The 6,209-nt window shown below is 37.6% G+C and overlaps 1 non-coding gene across 1 annotated transcript; it reads left to right on the top strand.

Moving 5' to 3' along the window:
• The first annotated feature begins 4,243 nt into the window (after positions 1 to 4,243).
• Positions 4,244 to 4,351, top strand: LOC148564976 (small nucleolar RNA R71). The gene has a single exon (XR_015884209.1). It is a non-coding gene; the product is annotated as a small nucleolar RNA R71 (small nucleolar RNA).
• The last annotated feature ends 1,858 nt before the right edge of the window (positions 4,352 to 6,209 follow it).

The following is a 6,209-nucleotide window of genomic DNA, read 5'->3' as shown; positions in this document are numbered from 1 at the left end:
CCAGTTTTTGTGCCAGTTTGGGCGTTCAACTCTGGTTTTGGATCCTTTTCTGGCACTGGACGCCAGATTTGGGCAGAGAGCTGGCGTTGAACGCCAGTTTATGTCGTCTATTCTTGGCCAAAGTATAGACTATTATATATTGCTGGAAAGCCCTGGATGTCTACTTTCCAACACAATTGGAAAGTCAGAATCCAACAGCATCAGCAGTCCTTCTTCAACCTCTGAATCTGATTTTTGCTCAAGTCCCTCAATTTCAGCCAGAAAATACCTGAAATCACAGAAAAACACACAAACTCATAGTAAAGTCCAGAAATGTGAATTTAACATAAAATCTATTAAAAACATCCCTAAAAGTAACTAGATTCTACTAAAAATATACTAAAAACAATGCCAAAAAGCGTATAAATTATCCGCTCATGACAACACCAAACTTAAATTGTTGCTTGTCCCCAAGCAACTGAAAATCAAAATAGGATAGAAAAGAATAGAATATACTATAAATTCCAAACTATCAATAAAACATAGCTCCAATCAAATGAGCGGGACTTATAGCTTTTTGCCTCTTGAATAGTTTTGGCATCTCACTTTATCCATTGAGGTTCAGAATGATTGGCATCTATAGGAACTCAGAGTTCAGATAGTGTTATTGATTCTCCTAGTTCAGTATGATGATTATTGAACACAGCTATTTTATGAGTCTTGGCCGTGGCCCTAAGCACTTTGTTTTCCAGTATTACCACCGGATACATAAATGCCACAGACACATAATTGGGTGAACCTTTTCAGATTGTGACTCAGCTTTGCTAAAGTCCCCAATTAGAGGTGTCCAGGGTTCTTAAGCACACTCTTCTTTCTTTTTTTTTTTTGCTTTGGACCTTGACTTTAACCGCTCAGTCTCAAGTTTTCACTTGACACCTACACGCCACAAGCACATGGTTAGGGACAGCTTGGTTTAGCCGCTTAGACCAGGATTTTATTCCTTTAGGCCCTCCTATCCACTGATGCTCAAAGCCTTGGGATCCTTTTTATTGCCCTTGCCTTTTGGTTTTAAGGGTTATTGGCTTTTTGCTCTTGCCTCTTGGTTTTAAGAGCTTTTGGCTTTTACTGCTTGCTTTTTCTTTCTATATTTTTTTTTTCGCCTATTGTTTTTTTTTTTTTCTGCAAGCTTTGTTTTTTTGCTGCTTTTTCTTGCTTCAAGAATCATTTTTATGATTTTTCAGATTATCAAATAACATGTCTCCTAGTCATCATTCTTTCAAGAGCCAACATATTTAACATTCTTAAACAACAACTTCAAAAGACATATGCACTGTTCAAGCATACATTCAGAAAACAAGAAGCATTGTCACCACATCAATATAATTAAGCTAAGTTCAAGGATAAATTTGAAACTCATGTACTTCTTGCTCTTTTGAGTTAAAACAGTTTTTTATTTTAAGAGAGGTGATGGATTTATAGGACATTCATAACTTTAAGACATAGTTACTAACTGCTAATGATCATGTAATGAAGACACAAACATAGATAAGCACCATAACATAGAAAATGAAAAACAGAGAAAGTAAGAACAAGGAATGAGTCCACCTTAGTGATGTCCTTGAGCTCTTCTATGTCTCTTCCTTGCCTTTGCTGCTCCTCCTTCATTGCTTTTAGATCTTCTCTGATTTCATGAAGGATGATGGAGTGCTCTTGATGTTCCACCCTTAGTTGCTTCCAATAATTGTGTGGAAGAAAATGTATCCCCTGAGGTGTCTCAGGGATCTCTTGATTTGCAGTCAAATGTTCTACCACTGAGCTATAGACCCTTGATGGAAGCTTTTGTCTTCCCTTTTCTCTTTCTAGAGGCCTCTCTGGCCTTAGGTGCCATCAATGGTTATGGAAAAAACAAAAAGAAGCTATGCTTTTACCACACCAAACTTAGAATGTTGCTCGCCCTCGAGCAAAAGAAGAAAGAATAGAAGAAGAAGAAGATATGGAGGAGATGGAGGGATGTGTGTATGGATGTGAGTGGTGGATGAAAAACAGAAAGGATGGTCATGAATGGAGAGATAGAGGGTGAGGTGGGTGGGGATCCTATAGGATTCACAGATCCTGAGATGATCCTGTGGGTCCACAGATCCTGAGATGATCCTGTGGGGTCCACAGATCTTGAGGTGTCAAGGCATTTACATCCCTGCACCACTTTAGGCATGCAAAATGCCCTTGCACACAACTCTGGGCGTTCAGCGCCAGGTTGGTGCCCATTTTGGGCGTTCAACGCCCCTTTGATGCCATTTCTGGCGTTGAACGCCAGAACCATGCTTGTTCTGGGCGTTCAGCGCCAGGATGCTCCCATTCTGGGCGTTCAGCGCCAGAACTATGCTCTGTTCTGGCGTTTGAACGCCAGACAGATGCTCCTCCAGGGTGTGATTTTTCTTCTGCTGTTTTTGATTCCGTTTTTGATTATTTTGATTATTTTGTGACTCCACATGATCATGAACCTAAGAAAACATGAAAAACAATAAAAATAAGAATTAGATAAACATTGGGTTGCCTCCCAACAAGCGCTTCTTTAATGTCAATAGCTTGACAGTGGGCTCTCATGGAGCCTCACAGATGTGCAGAGCTTTGTTGAGACTCTCCAACACCAAACTTAGAATTTGGATATGGGAGTTCAACACCAAACTTAGAGTTTTACTGTGGGGGCTCTGGTTGACTCTGCTTTGAGAGAAGCTTTTTCGGCTTCCTCTCCATGGTTGCAGAGGGAGATCCTTGAGTTTTAAACACAAAGGAGTCCTCATTCCATTGAAGGAATATGTCACCTCTGTCAACATCAATCACAGCTCTTGCTGTGGCCAGGAAAGGTCTTCCTAGGATGATGGATTCATCCTCTTCCTTTCCAGTATCCAGGACTATGAAATCAGCAGGTATGTAAAGGCCCTCAACCTTTACTAATACATCTTCTACTTGTCCATAGGCCTGTTTTCTTGAGCTGTCTGCCATCTCTAATGAGATTTTAGCAGCTTGCACCCCCATAGATTCCCAGTTTCTCTATTACAGAGAGGGGCATGAGGTTTATTCCTGAACCGAGGTCACACAGAGCCTTAAAGATCATGGTGCCTATGGTACAAGGTATTATGAACTTTCCAGGATCTTGTCTCTTCTGAGGCAATGTCAGTTGATCCAGATCACTTAGTTCATTGATGAATAAGGGAGGTTCAACTTCCCAAGTACCAATGCCAAATAATTTGGCATTCAGCTTCATGATTGCACCAAGAAACTTGGCAGTTTGCTCTTCAGTAACATCCTCATTCTCTTCAGAAGAGGAATACTCATCAGAGCTCATGAAGGGCATAAAGAGGTTCAATGGGATCTCTATGGTCTCTAGATGAGCCCCAGAGTCCTTTGGTTCCTCAGAGGGAAGCTCCTTATTGATCACTGGACGTCCCAGGAGGTCTTCCTCCTTGGGATTCACGTCCTCTCCTCTCCTCACAGGTTCGGCCATGGCGCTTATGTCAATGGCCTTGCACTCTCCTTTTGGGTTCTCTTCTGTATTGCTTGGGAGAGTACTAGGAGGGATTTCAGTGATCCTTTTACTCAGCTGGCCCACTTGTGCTTCCAGATTTCTAATGGAAGACCTTGTTTCATTCATGAAACTTACAGTGGCCTTAGATAGATCAGAGACTAGATTTGCTAAATTAGAAGCATTTTGTTCAGAGTTCTCTGTCTGTTGCTGAGTTGATGATGGAAAAGGCTTGCTATTGCTAAACCTGTTTCTTCCACCATTATTAAAGCCTTGTTGGGGCTTTTGATCCTTCCATGAGAAATTTGGATGATTTCTCCATGTTGAGTTATAGGTGTTTCCATAAGGTTCACCTAAGTAATTTACCTCTGCTATTGCAGGGTTCTCAGGATCATAAGCTTCTTCTTCAGGAGAAACCTCTTGAGTACTGTTGGATGCAGCTTGCATTCCATTCAGACTCTGAGAAATCATATTGACTTGCTGAGTCAATATTTTATTCTGAGCCAATATGGCATTCAGAGTATCAACTTCAAGAACTCCCTTCTTCATAGGCGTCCCATTGCTCACAGGATTCCTTTCAGAAGTGTACATGAACTGGTTATTAGCAACCATGTCAATGAGTTCTTGAGCTTCTACAGGCGTTTTCTTTAAGTGAATGGATCCACCTGCAGAAGTGTCCAGTGACATCTTTGATAGCTCAGATAAACCATCATAGAATATATCCAGGATGGTCCATTATGAAAGCATGTCAGAAGGACACTTTTTGGTCAACTGTTTGTATCTTTCCCAAGCTTCATAGAGGGATTCACCTTCTTTCTGTCTGAAGGTTTGAACATCAGCTCTAAGCTTGCTCAGCTTTTGAGGAGGAAAGTACTTGGCTAAGAAAGCCGTGACCAGCTTATCCCAAGAGTTCAGGCTGTCTTTTGGTTGAGAGTCCAACCATAATCTAGCTCTGTCTCTTACAGCAAAAGGGAAAAGCATGAGCCTGTAGACTTCAGGATCTACTCCATTAGTCTTAACAGTATCACATATCTGCAAGAATTCAGTTAAGAACTGAAAAGGATCTTCAGATGGAAGTCCATGAAACTTGCAGTTCTGCTGCATCAGAGAAACTAATTGAGGTTTCAGCTCAAAGTTGTTTGCTCCAATGGCAGGAATGGAGATGCTTCTTCCATGTAAATTGGAATTAGGTGCAGTAAAGTCACCAAGCATCTTCCTTACATTATTATTATTTTCGGCTGCCATCTCCTTTTCCTGTTCGAAAATTTCTGAAAGTTTATCTCTGGATCGTTGTATTTTAGCTTCTCTTAATTTTCTCTTCAGAGTCCTTTCAGGTTCTGGATCTGCTTCCACAAGAATGTTCTTATCCTTGCTCCTGCTCATATGACAAAGAAGAAGGCACAGAAAAATAATAATAATAACGGAGATCCTTTATACCACAGTATAGGGATCCCTTTGTAAGTGGAAGAAAAGGGGGAGATAAAGAATGTAATATAATGGAAGAAACACAACTGTGAGGAGGCTAGAGATGTGAAATGAGATGTTAGGATATGAATGAATAAATAAAATAAGATGGGAGAGAGAGAATTTTCAAAAATATTTTTGAAAAAGAGTTAGTGATTTTCGAAAATGGTTTTTGAAAAATGTTAGTAATTTTCGAAAATTTTTTAAATCAAAAATAAAAAATAAAATTAATTAGTTAATTAAAAAGAAATTTTTGAAAAAGAGGGAAGATATTTTCGAAAATTAGAGAGAGAGAGTTAGTTAGGTAGTTTTGAAAAAGTTAAGAAACAAACAAAAAGTTAGTTAGTTAGTTGAAACAAATTTTTAAAAGATAAGAGGTTGGGAAGTTAGAAAAGATATTTTGAAAAGATATGATAGAAATTAGTTTTGAAAAAGATTTGATTTTTAAAATCACAATTAATGACTTGATTCATAAGAAATCACAAGATATGATTCTAGAACTCAAAGTTTGAATCTTTCTTAACAAGCAAGTAACAAACTTCAAATTTTTGAATCAAAACATTAATTGATTATGTTATTTTCGAAAATTTGATTTAAAAATAAGAAAAAGATTTTTGAAAAATATTTTTAGAATTTTCGAAAATAACTAAGAAATTTGAAAAAGATTTGATTTTTGAAAAAGATTTTGAAAAAGATAAGATTTTCAAATTGAAAATTTGATTTGACTCATGAGAAACAACTTGATTTTAAAAATTTTTGAAAAAGTCAACTCAAATTTTCGAATTTGATGAGAGAAAAAGGGAAAGATATTTTTTTGATTTTTTGAATTTTTATGAAAACATGAAAAATATGCAATGCATGAAATTTTTAGATCAAAACAATGAATGCATGCAAGAATGCTATGAATGTCAAGATGAACACCAAGAACACTTTGAATGTCATGATGAACATCAAGAACATATTTTTGAAAAAATTTTTAATGCAAAGAAAACATGCAAGACACCAAACTTAGAATTCTTTAATGCTTAGACACTAAGAATTCAAGAATGCATATGATAAACATGAAAAGACACAAAACAAAAATTCATCAAGATCAAACAAGAAGACTTACCAAGAACAACTTGAAGATCATGAAGAACACTATGAATGCATGATATTTTCGAAAAAATGCAAGATGCATATGCAAGTGACACCAAACTTATGATATGACTCAAGACTCAAACAAGAAACAGAAAATATTTTT

Source organism: Arachis ipaensis, chromosome B5, assembly GCF_059453495.1.
Source record: "Arachis ipaensis isolate K30076 ecotype BB chromosome B5, ASM5945349v1, whole genome shotgun sequence".
Classification (NCBI taxonomy): Eukaryota; Viridiplantae; Streptophyta; class Magnoliopsida; order Fabales; family Fabaceae; genus Arachis; species Arachis ipaensis.
Note: the sequence above shows the minus strand (reverse complement) of the source record. Positions and strands in the feature narration are given on the sequence as shown.